General features: G+C 45.0%; 1 long non-coding RNA gene across 1 annotated transcript; it reads left to right on the top strand.

The window, feature by feature from the left end:
- The first annotated feature begins 239 nt into the window (after positions 1-239).
- On the top strand, positions 240-19018 carry LOC129636701 (uncharacterized). Its single transcript, XR_008707085.1, has 3 exons — positions 240-318; positions 1260-1451; positions 18701-19018. It is a non-coding gene; the product is annotated as an uncharacterized LOC129636701 (long non-coding RNA).
- Positions 19019-20786: the final 1768 nt, after the last annotated feature.

Genomic DNA, 20786 nt, shown 5'->3' on the forward strand with positions numbered 1-20786 from the left:
ATTCTTGCCTGGAGAATTCCATGGACAGAGGAGCCTGGCAGGCTACACTCCAAGGGGTCGAAAAGAGTCGGACACGACCGAGCGACTAACACACACGGGCTGACACTGGTCTGTGTATTTGCCATTAGCACTAAAATCAAGTAAGTAAAACTTGAAGCAGCCAGGAGTATCCTATTAAGCTTTATTGGTCATTTATGCCTCAGTGTGAATGATATACTCAGAGCCTTTCCCGAGGTAGAGTGTGAGAAGACTCCAGAAGCCAGACACATAAGACGGAGACCTCCAGTGGGGAAGAGGACACAGGCAGGACAGACGAAGGTGCCACAGAAAAACTGATGCACTCCCCCAGCTCTGGTTGTGACTAGCTTGCCAAGGCCTACCCAAGCTCCTACCCCATTCCACCTTACCCCTAGGATGCTGGCCCTGTGATGCAGGGTGAGGGATCTTCAGTTGTGGCATGTGGGATCTAGTTGCCTGACTAGGTATCCATCCTGGGCCCCCTGCATTGGGAGTGTGGAGTCATGGTCACTGGATCAGCAGAGAAGTCTCCCTTTTTTGATAGACTTCACTAGAACAGAAATTTTTGTTTGTGTACACGCCATACATCTGATGAGAATCCACACCTTTTTTCCTTTTTTCTCTCTCCCTTCTTTATTCCTTTCCCCACGGCCACTCTTTCCCAGTCTCTCATCTGTGCCTGCCCCCTCCTCTTTCTTCCTCTCTCCTCCCTTTCTCTCCTTCTCTTCCCCCATCCTCTTCCTTTCAGCTGCGTGAACATCTCAATTGTACCATGTCGGCAGATCCTTGCCGGTCTGATATTTTATACTAGGTGCGTCTGCTTTAACTATTCCACTTAAAAATTAAACCCATCTGCCCCAAACTGAAAACAGCCTCTCCCCCACCAGGGACAATAAATATTGATGACTCGAGGCCTGATTGGCTTTAAGATGTTTGATGACAACTGGTATCAGTTACAGAACTTACATCATTTAATAAAAAAAGGAAAAGCCCTAGCAGGGATGCTGCATGTCAACAGACATTATTAAATGTCAAAAGAAATACATTTCCTTCAAGAACCTGAAATCTAAAGACTGTGAAGGTGCATTGTTGGGTGGGGGCTGTCTGGACCCCTTTTACATGCAGTTAGGAAATAGTGCTTCTTTTTGTGTCCACCCTAATTCGTGCCAGTTGATTTTTTTCTAGAATTCTACTGCAGCCACCACTACAAAACGTTTCACAGAAATCCCCCTCTCATTCAGGATTTGGAAAGCTAAGTCCATTTGAAGACTCTCTCCTCTGAGATGCTCCAGAGAAAACTGAACATACTGAAGGGCACCAGAGCTGGAAGCTGAGGATGAAGTGAGAACACTTGTGTCTCTCTGTATTTTTATTGTCAGTACAAAATAAGGACTGGCCGGCTCTGAAGTTGAAAACACATAAACCAAGGCCTGGTATGTATGCCTACTGTGCTTCTATTTATACCCTGATAAGTTAAATGTAAATAGCATTATTAAAGGGTTGACTGCCAACATTTCTATTTGGGGTGCATTCAGTCATTAGAAAAACAGAAGGGTGGAAACATTTACTGCTATTTTAAATGTATTTATATGCTTTATGGAGCTGGATTCTGGCTACCTGAGATACTTCCGGAGACTCGTTTGGGTATATTTAGAAAGATCATAAATTCTTGTGGTCTTGAGGGTGGTTTGGTGAATTAAGTCCTTGTAGGCTTTTGTAATTGAAAAGGTTAACACGGCTCCTTCAGATTCCTACCTGACCTCCCTCTCGCCTCTGGGAGCTTATGCTGTGGGAGAATCAGACTCCCTTTTAATCACCACAAGTTATTGTGGTCTTCCAAAGAAGGTTCTGGAAGAAGAGAACAGAACTGCCATGGGACTGCAAGGGTTTATGCTACTCGATCACACATTTGTAAAAAAGGGTCATTATTCACCTCCATCTGACAGGGTCATCCTGTTTGTGGAAGTGATTTGAAAAAGATAAAGGGATGACAACTGATCTCTTTTGAAGATCACTAGACTTTGGTAGGCTGCAGACCATGGGGTCGCTAAGAGTCGGACACGACTGAGCGACTTCATTTTCACTTTTCCCTTTCATGCATTGGAGAAGGAAATGGCAACCCACTCCAGTGTTCTTGCCTGGAGAATCCCAGGGACGGGGGAGCCTGGTGGGCTGCCGTCTATGGGGTCGCCCAGAGTCGGACACGACTGAAGCGACTTAGCAGCAGCAGCAGCAGCAGCAGCAGCAGACTTTGGACACTGAATAGTTGGGGAAGTCATGTGCCCTCTCACAGCCTCAGTTTTATCACCTGTGAAATGGATATGCTAATACCTACCTCTTAGGCCTTTAGTGAAAATTAGACACAATATGTGTGAAACTGTGGAGTAAATAATGAAGGACTTTCATTCATAATTATTTTGCAAAACTGACGGTGCCTAAGATGGGCTGCTGGGAGCTGAGGATGGAGATATTAATAGAAGTTGTCTGAGGAGCAGGTTTGACCTTGAGGTCAAAGGTCAGAGCTGCTGACCTTTGGCCTCAGCAGCTCTGGCTTTGGAACCTGTACCCCTCTCCTCCACCGCCCCTCCCCCCACCCCCACCCTGCCCCGGCTGTGGGAGGAAGTGTTAAGGAAAGAGGAAAGAGCAACTGGGTCTAAATTGTCCAAGCTAAGGAGGGAGGGCTACACTCAATATGCCAGCAAATTTGGAAAACTTAACAGTGGCCACAGAACTGTAAAAGGTCAGTTTTCATTCCAATCCCAAAGAAAGGCAATGCCAAAGAATGCTCAAACTACCGCATAATTGCACTCATCTCACACACTAGTAAAGTAATGCTCAAAATTCTCCAAGCCAGGCTTCAGCGATACATGAACCGTGAACTTCCAGATGTTCAAGCTGGTTTTAGAAAAGGCAGAGGAACCAGAGATCAAATTGCCAACATTCGCTGGATCATCGAAAAAGCAAGAGAGTTCCAGAAAAACATCTATTTCTGCTTTATTGACTATGCCAAAGCCTTTGACTGTGTGGATCACAACAAACTGTGGAAAATTCTGGAAGAGATGAGAATACCAGAGCACCTGACCTGCCTTTTGAGAAACCTGTATGCAGGTCAGAAAGCAACAGTTAGAACTGGACAAGGAACAACGGACTGGTTCCAAATAGGAAAAGGAGTATGTCAAGGCTGTATATTGTCACCCTGCTTATTTAACTTATATGCAGAGTACATCATGAGAAACACTGGGCTGGAAGAAACACAAGCTGGAATCAAGATTGCCAGGAGAAATATCAGATAACCTCAGATATGCAGATGACACCACCCTTATGGCAGAAAGTGAAGAACTAAAAAGACTCTCGATGAAAGTCAAAGAGGAGAGTGAACAAGTTGGCTTAAAGCTCAACATTCAGAAAACAAAGATCATGGCATCCGGTCCCATCACTTCATGGGAAATAGATGGGGAAACAGTGGAAACAGTGTCAGATTTTATTTTGGGGGGCTCCAAAATCACTGCAGACGGTGACTGCAGCCATGAAATTAAAAGACGCTTACTCCTTGGAAGGAAAGTTATGACCAACCTAGACAGCATATTAAAAAGCAGAGACATTACTTTGTCAACAAAAGTCTGTCTAGTCAAGGCTATGGTTTTTCCAGTAGTCATGTATGGATGTGAGAGTTGGACTATAAAGAAAGCTGAGCACCGAAGAATTGATGCTTTTGAACTGTGGTGTTGGAGAAGACTCTTGAAAGTCCCTTGGACAGCAAGGAGATCCAACCAGTCCATCCTAAAGGAGATCAGTCCTGGATGTTCATTGGAAGGACTGATGCTGAAGCTGAAATTCCAATACTTTGGCCACCTGATGTGAAGAGCTGACTCATTTGAGAACACCCTGATGCTGGGAAAGATTGAGGGCAGGAGGAGAAAGGGATGACAGAGGATGAGATGTTTGGATGGTATCACCAACTCAATGGACATGAGTTTGGGTAAACAACGGGAGTTGGGGATGGACAGGGAGGCCTGGCATGCTGCAGTTTATGGGGTTGCAAAGAGTCGGACACAACTGAGCGACTGAACTGAAGGAGAGTGGGGATTGGGGGCTCTGGTGAGTGGGTGGTTAGCTTTTATTGGTTGAGTTATCCAAAGCCAATGGACAGAAGAGAATGGGACCAAAAGGAGAAAATGATGCCGAGTCTGGATAAAACAGGGATATGGAGGCTGGAACAACGAGTTGCAAGACCTTGGATGAGAACGGCGAGCAAAACACAAGGTGTGTTATATTTTTACAGACATTGCCATTGTACTCACATTTACAAGATGTGCTCTGTCTGCTTTTTGTGCAGGTAAGGATAGAGTGCTTCGAAGGTCCCACGTCTAGGTTCAGAAAGGCTTTCTGCCATCCAGCCCATCACCCGTGTGATCTGAGATGGGAGGTGGGGGCGGACACTGACAGGACTCTCTGAGAAATGACTTTCTTGTGATTTGTTCAGCTATTCCTTGCCTCAGCCAAACCAGAAAAACCACTGAGCCTGAGGTATTTAGCCTGGGTTATGGTGTTCTGGATCCTCTAAGGGCAAATGACTATAAAATGAAAATGGTTCCCTTAAAAGTTCACTTAGTACTTGGAGTGTGTGTGTGTGTGTGTGTGTGTGTGTGTGTGTGTAGGGAAGTGTGTCCAACAAGGCTCTCACTTTTTCCAAATGAACTTCCCCAACCTAATTAAGAGCAAGTGCAAACAGATGGGAAGGGTGAATTTCATAACAGAAACGGGCTCTTCACGATTGACCGCCAGCAAATTAAAAAAAAAAAAAGTGACTCTCTCCCTACTCTGCTCTCTTTGGAAGTTGTCCCTTTAAATGAGGTAGACAAGCTGGAGTTGTTTTCCTCCAAGGAATTTAAGAAAATCAACATGTTTTCCTTTCCCGGTTGCATCTGTGGTTCAATTGCTTAAAATATTTCACTCCTTAAAGTAACCTCAGTTTGTTACAGTGGTGGATTTGTTTTTTTATCCCCCACCCCCACTTTTTTTTTTTTTTTTTTTGGTTTGTTTTGTTTTGTTTTAAGGTGGAGAAGACCAGCTCCAGGAAAAGAAAAAAAAAAAAAAAAGACAACTTCTAGTTGTCAGAATCGGAATGCATATCAGTTATGCTGGGAGACAATGAAAACATCAAAAAGCACATACAAGCCATAAAAAATTCAGGTCCTCTGAAGCAATGTGGGACACGCTTGGTTGCGCGCCTCATTTGCATGTCAGTACCCACAATGCTCTGCGAGATCCCAGATCTTTCTGAGCAGCCCCAGTGTCTGAGCTCTAGGGAACAAAGTGAAAGGTTCGTGTGTGCTGGTAGGTGAGGGAGGTACTTTGGTGTCTGCGGGGGAAACGCCAGGCGGGTGCGGGGCTGTGGCAATGAGCTGCCAGCCCTTTAGGGCTTAATCAAAGGCTAGAGACCCCGTACCTTGCCTTTCTGTGGTTTTGGGTTTTGTTTCTGTTGTTTGTTGTATTTTTGCTTTTTGCCTTCTTCTTCCCTTTCCCCAGATGTGCGGCAGTGGTGAAGGTGTACAGGGCAGGAAGAGGAGGACGTCAACCTTTAGAAGTCCTGGCTGGCTGGGTTGTTACAGCAGTTGCCTGGAATTGGAGATTTTTGTGCAGAGTCTGTTTTCTGACTTGAGTTCTTGTCCTAAGATGCATTGGCTGTTTTTTTTTTTTTTTTAACATTCGGGTTCCCGTGGACAGTCCTTGCTTGGTCGATGCAAAAGACAGTGGGGCCACCGTGACCTGCGGGGAGGACAGGGGTTTCCCCTCTGCCCTGCCAACCGGGGACCCTCTGACCTCACTCTTTTCACCTACACCTGGTGCTCTTCCCTTCAAACTTTGCTCCCCAAGCAATCTACCAGAGCCATTGTCTGAAAATTCCAAGTTCCAGGGGGTAGCTTGGGAATACAGGCTTCAAACTAAAAGCTGGATGATGAGGAGGAGGAAATAGTTTGGCCCCTGACTAGCACCCCCACCCGCACCCCCAGCCTCCTGGGTGGTCTTGGGTGCCATCGCTTAGCATCTTTCATTTCTCCCTTCCTTCTCCAAGCTGTCCGGTCCCCAGGAGCTACAGAGGATCGTGACTCTCATTCCACCTGTGATTTTAAAATGGCCAAGCATTCCGGGACATGACAAAATACATAAAAAAATAAAAGTAAAGCTCAATCTTTGAGGCTTCTACCTGGAAGGTTTTTGTCTAGGTTTGTACTTTGATTTTGTAGCTTTGCTTTTCTCAGTGCTGCAAAGGAGTTCTTAGGCTAGATTAATTTAGCAGTGGGACGATCTGGGCAGAAGAGCGAACGTGGATACATGTGGGCTCTCAACCCAGCCCCCGAAACCCCCGTGCTTCAGAGATGAGATAAAAGTCAGCCCCCACCCAGAATTCAGAAGCCGGCTGCCCTGCAAGCCAGATCCAGCCGACAGATTTGTTTTCTTCAGTCTGTACACAGTGTTGTAAAGTGCGTTGAATCAGTTGCCAAGCATTTGAAAATCAGGATCTTTTATAGCATCTCTTAAAACATCTGAAGATCTGGCCACTCTCGGCCTATATTTCTTCACAGCAACCACCGGGCAGGGCTGCATAGACAGCGCCCCCTGGGGGACACTCTCTTCTCCTGCAGGGCCTGTGGTCTGGTTCACCACGGGGCCCTCCAGCCCTTTGGTCTTAAACCACCCACTCCACTGACATATGTTCCTGTCTGAATTTTGCAGACTCTTGCCTGCTAGGTCCCAGCCAGAATCCCTGAGTTTTTCTGCTTTATTACGAATAGCACCGGCATAGGGATGACCCAGACCTCAGCTTGGACAGTTTCTCACACTGGGAATAAAGGGGAGATGGGACCAAGGGCCTCATCTCACAAACCCTCCCAGCTTTTCCATTCCCAGCCCCCCAGATGTGCTCTCCTTTCACAAATGTGCTTTTCACTTGCACAGTCCCAGGAATCTGCTCTGGTCTCCTGAGCCTCCTCTTGCTATGCATATTTTCCTTCGTTTCTGATGCCTGAAGTAGTCCGGGGTGAGGGGTGGGTTGCAAGGTTAGGATTTTTAAAAATTCCTTCTCTGATTTGTTGTGTCTAATTTGGGCTGCAAATGGTTTTTGGTGTCAACGACTAACCACTGTTTGGTCTGCACAGCCATCTCTGTTGAACTTGGTTGACGGCAAAAGCCCAGTTTCCCCAAATAAAGTCTAAATACATTTACACATTTATTCCCACATGCGTCTTTATGTTTCTGCCTGTCTCACCACACCTCAGACATGCCATGGATGGGAGCGTCCTGGGAAGAAAATGGGCAGGTAATTTGACCCTTTACTGTAAACTTCACAAAAGGAAAAAAAGAAAAAAATGCAATGGAGAGGGAGAAAGAAAGATGCTTCAGAGCAAGGATGTTAGAATGAGAGCTTAGACTGCAGTGGGGTTGTTTCCTTATGACCTCAGGGACAAAAAATATCCCTAGAATGAAGAATGGGAAATAAAGAAGAGAGTTGAGAAAAATAAGGGAGGCGGTCACTTTAAAAAATTAGCTAATCCCCCCAAAAAAATCTAATTGAGATTCTTCACCAATATTATAACCTTGGTTGGTTTGGTTTAATCGCTAAGTCATGTCCTACTCTTTCGACCCCATGGACTGTAGCCTGCCAGGCTCCTCTGTCCATGGAATTCTCCCCGCAAGAATACTGAAGTGGGTTGCCATTTCCTTCTCCAGGGGATCTTCCCAACCCAGGGATCAAACCTGGGTTTCCTGCACTGCAGGCAGATTCTTTACCAACTGAGCTATGAAGGAAGCCCCATTATAACCTTAATTACATTTAATGTTTTCAGTGTTCAAAAAATGAAGATCATGGCATGAAGTGATCCCATCACTTAATGGCAAATAGATGGGGGAAACGTGGAAACAGTGACAGACTTTATTTTCTTGGGCTCCAAAATCACTGCGGATGGTGATTGCAGCCATGAAATTAAAAGACCCTTGCTCCTTGAAAGAAAAGTTGTGACCAATCTAGACAGTGTATTAAAAAGCAGAGACATCACTTTGCTGATAAAGGTCCATCTAGTCAGACTATGGTTTTTCCAGTAGTCATGTACACATATGAGAGTTGGACTATAAAGAAGGCTGACTGCCAAAGAATTGAAGGTTTCAAATTGTGGTACTGGAAAAGATTCTTGAGAGTCCCTTGGACAGCAAAGAGATCAAGCCAGTCCATCCTAAAGGAAATCAACCCTGAAAATTCACTGAAAGGTCTGATGCTGAAGCTGAAACTCCAATACTTTGGCCACCTGATGTGAAGAGCCAACTCATTGGAAAAGACCCTGATGCTAGAAAAGATTGAGGGCATGAGAAGGAGGGATCAACAGAGGATGAGATAGTTGGATGGCATCACTGACTCAATGGACAAGAGTTTGAGCAAACGCCGGGAAATAGTGAAGGAGAGGGAAGCCTGGTGTGCTGCAGTTCATGGGGATCGCAAAGAGTCAGACACAACTGAGTGCCTGAACAGCAATAGTGTCTAATGTTTACTAAGTTATGAGACATTTCTAACAACAGGTGATGCCAGGTTTTGCTAACACCAATGACAGTTATTGTTGATTGAAAGCTCACTCTGTCCTAGGAACAGGGCTTTTGTACGTTGACTTCTTTAATCTTTATAACAAGTCTGTAAGGTCAATGTGTTGTTCCCATTTGACAGCTGAGAAAACTGACACTGTGTGATTAAGTAATTTGTCCACAGTCCCAGAGGTAGAAAGGAATGGAGTTGGTATGCAGACCACGCTGCCCTCCAACATAATCTGGGCTTGGACAGCAAGAACTGATGCCCCCCTACCCACCCCCACTACCCTCACCAGATGACCAGAGTAAGGATCTGAAAGAGGGCCTGCCTCAGTCATGATGGGCTTGGGAACTGGCACATTGGAGAGCCTGAGAAGGCTGGAGAGAAACAAATGCTGTATTTGCCCCAAAATTCCATTGCTAAAAATGACCCCCAGGGATATATCATGGGGGAGGCCGGGGCTCACTGGCTCCCCTTCAATGAAACCCTTGATCTTCAGAGATGATCCTACTCTGGACCAGTTGATAGGATGGGGCTACTGCCTGGCAGATTTAATGGTTTCTTCACCCTGAATACACGTGACTGGGTGGAGGACGCAAAGGATATTCCTTGCCTGGTGGGGCTGGGGCCCAGCTGAACTGACAAGGCCATATCCGAAACAAAGTCAGGCTAGAGAGGCAGAGTTGGAATTGAGAGGAAGTCCCATCTTCCTCTGCACTGTATCTGAGGAGAATGGTGAGGAGGAAATGGAGATCTGAGCCTCAGGGCACATAGTTGGAGAGAGACGAGCATTGTTAGTGAACCCTGAGTTGGAACGGGGCCACTCTTTATACAGTGACGGTCAGATGCAGGCAGTTGCTGAAACAAGCTGGGCTGGGCTGAAGGCTCAACCTTTATATAGCCCTGCCCTGGATGTTGGGTTCCTAAGGGGAAGGAGTTGGGCCAGGGACTGTGGGAGGAAGATATCAAATGAACAAAGCAGGTTCTCTGCCTTCCAGCAGCTTACACAATTCCTTTCGTGCAAGGAAACTCTGACAATGACTTAAAGTTCAGTGGGAGAGAACAGCTAGTTCTAATGGGGAAGTGGGCAGCTGTGCTCCTAGCATCAGGGACCACGCATGCTTACCTTTCCGTTCCCCCATGTGGACCACGGAGCTGGGCTGACAGTGGGCATTAAGTAAATGCTTCAGTCAATGATTGAATTTTTCTAGGGGCTCTTGAAAAAACTTGTGGAAAAGGTAGAAATTGAATGTATGTTGTATGTGTTAAAATTAGACTTCTTGCTAGAAACAGATAACTGAATTCATAGTTGTAATACATAACTATGGCTTCCCTGGCAGCTCAGATGGTAAAGAATCTGCCTGCAATGCGGGAGAACTGGGTTTGATCCCTGGGTTGGGAAGATCCCCTGGAGAAGGAAATGGCATCCCACTCCAGTATTCTTGCCTGGAGAATCCCATGGACAGAGGAGCTTGACAGGCCACAGTCCACAGGGTTGCAAAGAGTTGGGCATGACTGAGTGATTAACACACTCAATAAATAATTAGATTTATTTTTCTGTCATGCAACATGAAGTGTAGAGCCTGCGAATCCCATGGTCATCAGGCAGCCAATCTCCTTCAATCTTTCTGCTCTTCCATCTTATGATGAATTCCAGTTCCAAGATTGCCTCATGGTATCAAGATGACTGCTGAAACTCCACTTTTTACATCCATATTCCAGGTAGAAAGAGAAAAGGGAAAAGGACAGCCTTTTCAGAAGACTCGTTTGACTTCCACTAACATTTCATTGACCATTTATAATTGCAAAGGAGATGAGGAAGCGTGTTCCTTTATCTGGGCACATTGCCAATCTGGGTAAAATCTTGTTTCTGATGGAAAGGAAGAAGGGGTGAATGATAGTGGGTAAACAAGAGCAGACTCAGCCTTCTTTATGGGGAAGGAAAGGAATTCACCAAGGTAACTTTTGTCTCACTCCGGCGCTGTGAGAGGCACAGCTTTGAGACATTCTTTGTTGTGGCCTGATGATGTGGCAAGTACAATGTGTGGGTGCCCGGGGCACATAATTAGTTCCTTTGCTATTCAAATCCCACTGCCAAGGGCTTGGCTAATTGCATTGACTTCTCCTTCATTATTTTCAGTGGTTTAAAGTGCCTCTAAGAATGCTCAGCTTCTATTTCTTAATGAAGCTTCTGGTGAAAAATGGAATCTGACAGGCATGTGGACAGAAATGCTCTTCAGTGGCTGGCAGAGCCAGACAGGTTCACCAGGCAGGTAGATGGACAGATAGGCAGGTAAAGGCTTCAGTAAACACTGTTACCCAACAGCAAGCTGACCGCCTCTCAATGAGTTAAAACGGCCTCTTACAGCATGTTGAAGGACGGAACACTTGAGTTTCTCACTTTTTTAAGGCTATGAAAATTATAGCTACTGTATAAGACAAGCGCCAAATTTCCACTTATGTGTTTGTTCAGCTTTCTTTGCTTATCCCCCGAACTCAAACCAAAGAGATGTTCTTGGTTTTCCCAAGATGGCAACCCAATAGCCAGCCCTGTGTTCTCAGATAAGGAGGGCTCCCTTGACACAGAATGTGTAATGAGGCTGGGATACATTCCAGTTTTCTTTAGCCCAGGGCTGGAGAAGCTGGATGGAGCTTTCTCAAGAGGAGCGGCAGGAATGTGAATGGAAACCCTTGAATTCTCCTGCCCATCATTAGCCTTGAAGGATTCCTGGAGGGGTGGGCCACCTCCCAGAGAAAGCTCAACTTCTATAGGCATTAGGCAGGGATTAGTCCTTGAAGGAGAGGCTGAGGTTATCCAAAACCCCACATCTCACCAATATTCCCATTCCCATGAAGAAAGACTCATAGAAAGGAAAGAATAAATTCTTCATATCATTCAAGCTGGTAATTATGTACTAATTATATACCTTCCTTTCTAGTTTTACCCTAAATTTAATACAGAGAATATATCTTTCTTGCTCTCTGTTCTGGTTCCCTGCCTGAAACATAAGTCATGCTCAATGAGTATTAGCTTAATGACTGTAGAGGTGTGTGCTAAGTCACTTCAGTCGTGTCCAACTCTTTGTGAGTCTCTGGCCTGTAGTCTGCCAGGCTCCACTGTCCATGGAATTCTCCAGGCAAGAATGCTGGAATGGGTTGCCATGGCCTCCTCCAGGGGACACTCCCAACCCAGGGACCAAACCTGCATCTCCTGTGATTACTGCACTGAGGGAGAGTCTTAACCAGTGAGTCACTGGGGAAGCCCCAGTTATAGAGATGAAAGTGAAAATAAAAGTGGCTTAGTTGTGTCTGACTCTTTGTGACCCCATGAACTATACAGCCCAAGGAATTCTCCAGGCCAGAATACTGAAGTGAGTACTCTTTCTCTTCTCCAGGGAATCTTCCCAACCCAAGGATCGAACCCAGGTCTCCCACATTGCAGGTGGATTCTTTACAAGCTGAGCCACAGGGAAGCCCAATTATAGAGATAATATTACCTAGTTCTTTCTGAAATAATGCCTGGTTTGGCTTTTTCATCTCTCTCTCTCTCTTTTTTTGCCAGGCTTTTTGACATATTTTCTCTCGGGCATTTTATTTGTGTGTTTTTTAGCGATCGAGATTATGTTATATATACAGTCAGCCCTCTGTATCTATTGGTTATGCATCTATGCATGATTCAACCAACTGCAGGTCTAAAATATATATATTTTTAATCCGGAAAGTTCCAAAAAGCAAAACTTGAATTTGCAGCATGCTGGCAACATTTACATAGTGTTTATATTGTGGTTTATGACCACTTGTATAGTATTTATATTAGGTGTCATAAGTAATCTGGGGATGATTTAAAGTATACAGGAAGATGTGTGTAGGTTGTATGCAAATGCTAGGGCATTTTATAAAAGGGACTTGAGCATCTGCCGATTTTTGTATCCATGGGGCATTCTGGAACTACATACACAATTATGTATAATATAATACATAGAATAGTGTTATTGTTGTTCAGTTGCTAAGTTGTGTCCAACTCTTCGCAACTCCAGTGTGATATAATATAATATACAATTGTGTGTGATGCTTTGTCAAGTAGCATTGCAGCATAAGCTTATATGGCTCAAGAATCCACCTGTAAAGAATCCACGGTAAAGAATCCACCTGCAATGCAGGAGACCCAGTTTCAATCTCTGGATCTGGAAGATCTCCTGGAGGAATAAATGGCAACCCACTCCAGTATTCTTGCCTGGGAAATTCCCCGGACAAAGAAACCTAGTGGGCTATGGTCCATGGGGTCACAAAGAGTCTGAAACAACTAAAGCAACTTAGCGCCCACACACGTGTTTGTATAAGCTAAACTGCTATAAAAAAAGAGACTTTAATATACAGACTTTAATATATATGTAAATATATATTTTAATATATTTACATATATATATTTACACTTTAAAACAAGATTTATTCATCTCTCATTTAACAATCTAAAGATAGGCTATCATGGGTAGATAGTTCTGTTCTACAAGGTCATCTGTGGAACAAACTGGATGGGCAGCTCTTTCTTCTTGAACACACAGTCTCCATATCCCAGTCCCAGGTGGCTTCTCCAGTTTTCATCATTTCCAGGCCAGGGAGAAGAGGAAAGAGAAAATGGAGTGCAAGCAACTTCCTCACAAAAACTTGATCCAGCAGGTGCACCCTTCACATGGGCTTACATTTCATTGGCCAAAACTTAGAACATAACTATAACTAGCTGCAAAGGAAGCTGGAAATTGTAGTCTCTAGTTGAACAGTTCGGAGAAGGCAATGGCACCCCACTCCAGTACTCTTGCCTGGAAAATCCCATGGAGGGAGGAGCCTGGTAGGCTGCAGTCCATGGGGTCGCTAAGAGTCGGACACGACTGAATGACTTCACTTTCACTTTTCACTTTCATGCATTGGAGAAGGAAATGGCAACCCACTGCAGTACTCTTGCCTGGAGAATCCCAGGGACAGGGGAGCCTGGTGGGCTGCCGTCTATGGGGTCGCACAGAGTCGGACACGACTGAAGCGACTTAGCAGCAGCAGTAGCAGCAGTTGAACAGTTATGTATAGAAGCAATGTTTTCCACTACCCAAAGGACATGAATCTTCAGGGTTTACAAATGAGAAGCTGGAATGCCTGGAAGCTCCTGAAATTATATTATTCTTAAAGGTCTTCCAACTTTCTTCATAGTCTTTACTCATTACTGTGGATGTCTAACAATAGTAGCTTGCTAAATAAGAAATACTGATCTAGTGAATTTATAAACCACTGTGCGTGCATGCCTGCTCAGTTCCTTCAGTCGTGTCCAGCTCTTTGTGACCCTGTGGGCTGTAGCCCGCCAGGCTCTTCTGTCCATGGAGATTCTCCAGGCAAGAATACTCGGGGGTTGCATGCCCTCCTCCAGAGGATCTTCCCAACCCAGGGACTGAACCCACATCTTTACATCTTCTGCATTGGCAGGCGTGTTCTTTACCACTAGCACCACATGGGAAGCCCTACAAGCAATTATAGCCTGTCAGAAAAAATTAAACATTGGAAAATACCAGTGAACTCTATTGGGTAATATTTAAATAATGTAGAAGGCAATGGCACCCCACTCCAGTACTCTTGCCTGGAAAATCCCATGGACGGAGGAGCCTGGTAGGTGGCAGTCCATGGGGTCACACAGAGTCGGACACGACTGAGCGACTTCACTTTCACTTTTCACTTTCATGCATTGGAGAAGGAAATGGCAACCCACTCCAGTGTTCTTGCCTGGAGAATCTCAGGGACGGGGAAGCCTGGTGGGCTGCTGTCTATGGGGTTGCACAGATTCGGACACGACTGAAGTGACTTAGCAGCAGCAGCACATAAATTTCCAGCAGTTAAAGCCCTATATAGAATCATATGTCAATACTGTCCCTTTAGGGGCTTATTTTGCCCCCCAAGCTTGTTATTTCTGAGAACATCACTAACAAGATATGTATATAAAGTGCATATGCACATAAAATAATATTTATTTATTATATAATAACTTTTAATATATATTATAATTTGCAAGAATGACTTGCCATTAGTAGCAGTCATGGCCATGTATACATTTAAAATTTTCTAAGGTGTTTTATTATTTTTTTAGTTTATTTATTTTTTGGCTGTGCTGAGTCTTTGGTGCTGTGCAGGGTCTTCTCTAGCTGCAGTGAGCGAGGGCTCCTCACTATTGCGATGCCTGGGCTTCTCACTGTGGTGGCTTCTCTTGTTGCAGAGCATGGGTTCTAAGGCACACAGGTCCTCACTATTGCGATGCCCGGGCTTCTCACTGTGGCGGCTTCTCTTGTTGCAGAGCATGGGCTCTAAGGCACACAGGCTTCAGTAGCTGTGGCACATGGGCTCAGTACTCGTGACTCCCAGGCTCTAGAGCACAGGCTTAAAAATTGTGGTGCACAGGTTTGGTTGCTCCATGACATGTTGGACCTTCCGCAATCATGGATTGAACCCAAGTCTCCTGCATTGGCAGGTGAATTCTTTACCACTGAGCCGCCAGGGACACCCCATATATACATTTAAAACAGAACAAGAACTACCAGTGTGACTGACTGATTACATCATAGCCAGTTTTCTCCTACGTGTTCCCGTTCTGGTTCCCAGAAATGTCAGTCTTAACTTGTTCGAGTTTCTGCTCTTGCTTTTGTCATAACACAGGAGGATTCAGACAAATGTCTCTATGTTGATTATTAAGCTTCAGTTCTTGCAGGAGGATTACTGTATTTTTTCACATTATCCCAATTTCTTTACTAATTTTTTTTTTCAGAATTTGGAAAAACATAAAAAATTCCCAAGAAATACTGGAAAGTCATTCTCACATGAAACATTAGTCAGGGTGATGTGGTTTGGATTGGGGAAGTTCTATTACTAAGAGGCAAGAATAAATTCTGGGAGATATGTCTACTTAGGATCAACTGCATAACTTCTAGGCTCAGTGCAAAATGAAAATGTGGGCCCTCTTTGTCCAAAATTTATGAAGAATTTCAAGATGGTGGCCATGGAGAATTAAACCAAGTATGGGGCCCTTATAAACATAGGTCCTTGTTTAACTGCATATGTCCCACACCAGTGAAGCCGGTTCTATCTCTGCTGCATAATGTTATTTTAAAATCTTTGTTGATATCATTTTAAATGGCTGCATAATATTCCATTGTATAGATTTACCGTTAATTGATATAACTGTTTCTACATGTTTGGAAATTCTGGTGGCTTTTGACTGAGCAAACTTTTCCACTGGTTTCACTTTTCATTCTATTCTTGGAATTGGTTTGGTTTCAAAATATGTATGGAAACACTGGGTTTTCTCCCCAAGATACAGAGCTTCAGCTTTGACATCCCTTAGGAGCTGTAGACCACTACTGAGGCATGGCGTATTTACCTACAGGGTCAAGTGTGAGCGAAGGTCAGACACGCAGAAACCAGGACTAGATGGGAACTCTGGACAGCGGGGCAGTGTGACTGTGAGCAATACCAGCAGGCAAGTCAAGCCAAGGCTGAGCGGAAAGACATCGGCAGGGGCAGAATGGCAGACAAGACGAACACGCGCCTGTCTCCAGGGATAGGCCTAGGGTTCAGCTCCCCTGGTGGTGTCACTCAGGCAAGGGTGGCTGTTGTTCTTGGCTTGAGGTTACCTGGTTCTGGGGCCTTCCCTGGTGGCTCAGATGATAAAGAATCTGCCTGCAATGTGGGAGACCTGGGTTCAATCCCTGGTTTGGGAAGATCTGCTGGAGAAGGAAATGACGACCTACTCCAGTGGTCTTGCCTGGAGACTCCCATGGACAGAGGAGCCTGGTGGGCTATAGTCCATGGGATTGCAAACAGCTGGACATTCCTGAGCAACTAACACCATACCTCGTTCCTCCCTAGTTCTATTTATTTATTTATTTTTGGCTGCACATGCAGCATGCAGGATCATAGTTCCAGACCCAGGATAGAGTCCGTACCCCCTGCAGTGAATGCACAGAGTCTTAAGCACTGGACCACCAGCAAAGTCCTCTTTTCTCTAGTTCTTTAATCAGCAAATCCTTGAGCCAATCTCCTGAAATTGAAAAACCTGTCCCTATATTGGATGATGATCCCTCTTATAAATCCTGGGCAGGTTGGACCCTGATGTTAGCGGCTGGGAGAGGACTGGGTGGGCTGGATGACCACCTCTATGGGACTCCAGAATTTTCTGCAGGCCTCTCTGTGTGATCGTCAGCAGAAGACATTTTGTTAGAGCAAATAAACATGTCCCTCTTGCCTGACACATTTAGCAGGAATCCATCAACATGATAGAGTAAGAAGAGTGTCGAGTGGGGAGAAGAACAGGTATAGTTTCTCTGGGGCCAGAGACATCTCTGACACTCATTTATAACCTAAATGATTTTAGGCAACACATTGAGCCTTTTGTGCCTCTGTTTCCCCATCTGTAAAGTGGTACCAATGGCCCATTTTAGAGGTCAACCCACATTTTCTGTAGAGGGCAACACAGCAAATTTTTGAGACTTTGTAAGGCACAGGGTTTTTGTCACAACTGCTCTGCTCTGTCCTTGTAGAGCAAAAGCGGCCACAGATGATACATTAATGAATGGCGCTGGCTATAGTCCAACATGGGCTTCCCTGGTGGCTCAGTTGGTAAAGAATCTGCCTGCAATGCAGGAGACCTCGGTTCAATCCCTGGCTCAGGAAGATCTCCTGGAGAAGGAAATGGGAACTCCCTCCAGCATTCTTGCCTGGGAAATCCCATGGACAGAGGAGCCTGGCGGGCTACACTCCATGGGGTCACAGAGTCAGACACGACTGAGCACATGACCCATAGTACAATATGTTTGTATTTACAAAAACAGGTGACCGAGGGACTTCCCTGGTGGTCCCGTGACTGGGACTTAAACTCCCAACGCAGGGGGCCCGGGTTCGATCCCTGATTGGAGAACTGGATCCCACATGCCACAACTAAGACTCGGTGCAGCCAAATAAATAAGTAAAAGTAAATATTAAGGAAAAAAAAACAGGTGACTGACCATTGTTTGCCAACCCTTGACCCATTTCGTAAGGTTGTCAGGAGAAGTAAATGAGACATTTTGTATAAAATCCTTACTATGCTGCTGCTGCTAAGTCGCTTCAGTCGTGTCCGACTCTGTTCGACCCCATAGACGGCAGCCCAGCAGGCTTCCCCGTCCCTGGGATTCTCCAGGCAAGAACACTGGAGTGGGTTGCCATTTCCTTCTCCAGTGCATGAAAGTGAAAAGTGAAAGTGAAGTCGCTCAGTCGTTCCCGACTCTTAGTGACCCCATGGACTGCAGCCTACCAGGCTCCTCTGTCCATGGATTTTCCAGGCAAGAGTACTGGAGTGGGGTGCCAGCCAGAGAGGAGAGGGCTGGACAGCCATGCACTGTCCCTCAAGCTACAAGGACCGACTGGCCCTTCATTTGTTAACAAGATACCCAAAGGGTCCACTTTTTCTTCATAGGAGCCGAAGTGCTGAAAGTAAGAATCTTGACATGCTTTTAAACAGACAGAAGGGCACACCTCTCTCCACTCTTTGTAATGATTTTTGAAAGGGAATGCTTTCCAAGATGAACTGACAGACACGTGGCTGCAACCACGAGAAGAGTCTTTGAGAATTCTCACACTCTATGTTCTAAAAATGCCATGTGTCCTCCCCAATGCTATGAGCTTGCTCCTCCAAGAGGACTGCTTGGGGAGAATTCTCTGGGGCCTGAGACCCCTGGATGAGCTGCAAAAGGTTGGAGATCGCTCAGAACGATCAAGTCTCTGACACTGAAACATAAATTGACTGCTGCAAGGTTTTTTCATCATGGAATCTCCAGACGAGGATGTTAAGATGAAGACTGTGAATCTACTCTAGGGTGGGACCTAGGAACCTGTCATTAAATAATAATTTAAATACTACTAATCATTTTAATAAAAGGTCCCCAGGTGATGCTGCTGCTCAGCCAAGCATCTGCTTAGCTCTTGGCCAGCCTCCCGGCTTGTTGAACTCCCCTGTGATTTTCCCAAACCTGCTCTCCAAAACCCCAAGCCCCACAGCTGCCTGACTTGCCTCCTCTTTCTTTTATCCACTCACTACACTAGCCAGGAGGCAGAGGGCTCAGAAGGCGCGTTAATACCTGCAGCGATGGCCCTGTGCTCCAAGAAGGAAATGATTTCACACTGGCTCGGCCGCTCGGGACGCTGGAGCCTGCATGCTCAGCCCCTGGACTCGGGAGACCCTCCGGCCGGCAGGATTTCAGGGTTTCCAAGTCAACGCCGAAGGCTCAGACACTGGGAAAGTTACTGATTTTTCTTGTGATAAGAACTCAAGTGTATTTGTTCAGTGTCTTTCAGAACACAACCTTGTCTGATTTTCTTTTTTGCTTTGTTTTGGTTTTTGTTCATTTGCTCTGAGAAGAACAAACTAAACTGACTAAAGCAAAGTCTCGGTGTGTTATTGTTCGGTCGCTCCTGTAATCAAGTTGGTCACATCCCTCTAGCAAATACAGTGATTATGCAACAGATATGAATGAGCATCTACTGTGTGAGTGGGTGGGCACTGGAGGGCTTTGAGAGAACCTCAAGACCTGGCAGGCTGACTGTCTTGCTCCTAGGGTCCATAGTCCTCCTCTGAGCGGCCTTTCAGTCCTAATCTCAGTTCTATACTAAGAAACCAGACCCAGAAAAAAGTATTTTCAGGGAACTTGGACTAAGTGATCAGTAAATCAGGTTTGTTATCTGGCCTTGATGCTTTACTTCCTGTACCCAATTCTTGCCTTATTCCCAGTGAGCAGATCTTTTATATACATACATACATACATATATATATATATATAATTTTACCTATTTATTTAACTTTTGGCTGTGCTGGGTCTTCACTGCTGCACGCAGGCGTTCTCTAGTTGCAGCGAGCAGGGGCTATTCTCTGGTTGCACTGCGAGGGCTTCGCATCGTGCTGGCTTCTCTTATTGCAGAGCACAGGTTCTAGGACACTCGGCCTTCAGTAGTTGAGGCACGTGGGCTTAGTAGTTGAGCCTCCTGGAGATTCATAAAGATACATGATGCACTTCAAGACCAGGAAGTAAAAAGGCCTGGAGTAAAAAATCCTGTTGAACACCACTGAACAGGCCTTTCCTAAACTTATTTTAAAGATGGTAACGATAACCCTGTATGCGAGACAGCAAAAGAGACACAGATGTATAGAACAGTCTTTTGGACTCTGTGGAAAAGGGTGAGGGTGGGATGATTTGGGAGAATGGCATTGAAACATGTATATTATCATATGTGAAACGAATCACCAGTCCAGGTTCGATGCTCGGGGCTGGTGCACTGGGATGACCCAGAGGGATGGTATGGGGAGGGAGGTGGGAGGGGGGTTCAGGATGGGGGACGCATGTACACCCGTGGTGGATTCATGTTAAAGTATGGCAAAACCAATACAATATTGTAAAGTGAAAAAAAAAATCATCTTTTGGGGCAAAAATAAATAAATACAAAAAAAATTAAAAATAAATAAGTAAATTTTACTTTATTTATTGTTAAAAGCAATATCTTTTAATTTGGGTAAACAAAGCCCCAAGGGACAGTCCTGTTGGAATAGAGTTCCCTGGATTTGCGCATCACTGCAGCCTGGATTTTAAGCCAAATCCAGCATTAATGAGAAGCTTAAGAACTAAAATATTTCCATCTCCCAGAAATAACTTAGAGTTAAAGGGTTTGGGGGAGTCTAGGGAGGGGATTTCCAAGATATTTAACTCTTTTAAACTGCATGGAAAATATTTCAAGATGAACTTTGCCAATTGCAACTATTCCAATACATGAAATTACATTGAATATACTCATATGTCTGCTCCTTTAAGCCTAGCTTATTGTACATTTTCAAAGCATTTGATGAGAACACTTGTATTTAGGTCATATCTTTCAGCTCCAAGTCTCACGAATCTATCAGAGAGATGATTGGCAAGAAAATTCCCCACTATGGAGGTCCTCTCCCTCTAGCGAGATGGTGAGTTTCTAACAGTAGCAGGAAATTTGGCAACGCTGAAGTCCCCAGCAAACTGTTGAAGATGGCATCAAAGCTAATCAGTGTTCAGAGGAACCAGTGTGGACAATGTGGCTGTGGACTTCATATTTCCATGAGTTAATTGAAGAAAAGTAAAAGGAGTAGACAATGGCACCCCACTCCAGT

This window comes from Bubalus kerabau, chromosome 22 (genome assembly GCF_029407905.1).
Source record: "Bubalus kerabau isolate K-KA32 ecotype Philippines breed swamp buffalo chromosome 22, PCC_UOA_SB_1v2, whole genome shotgun sequence".
NCBI lineage: Eukaryota > Metazoa > Chordata > Mammalia > Artiodactyla > Bovidae > Bubalus > Bubalus kerabau.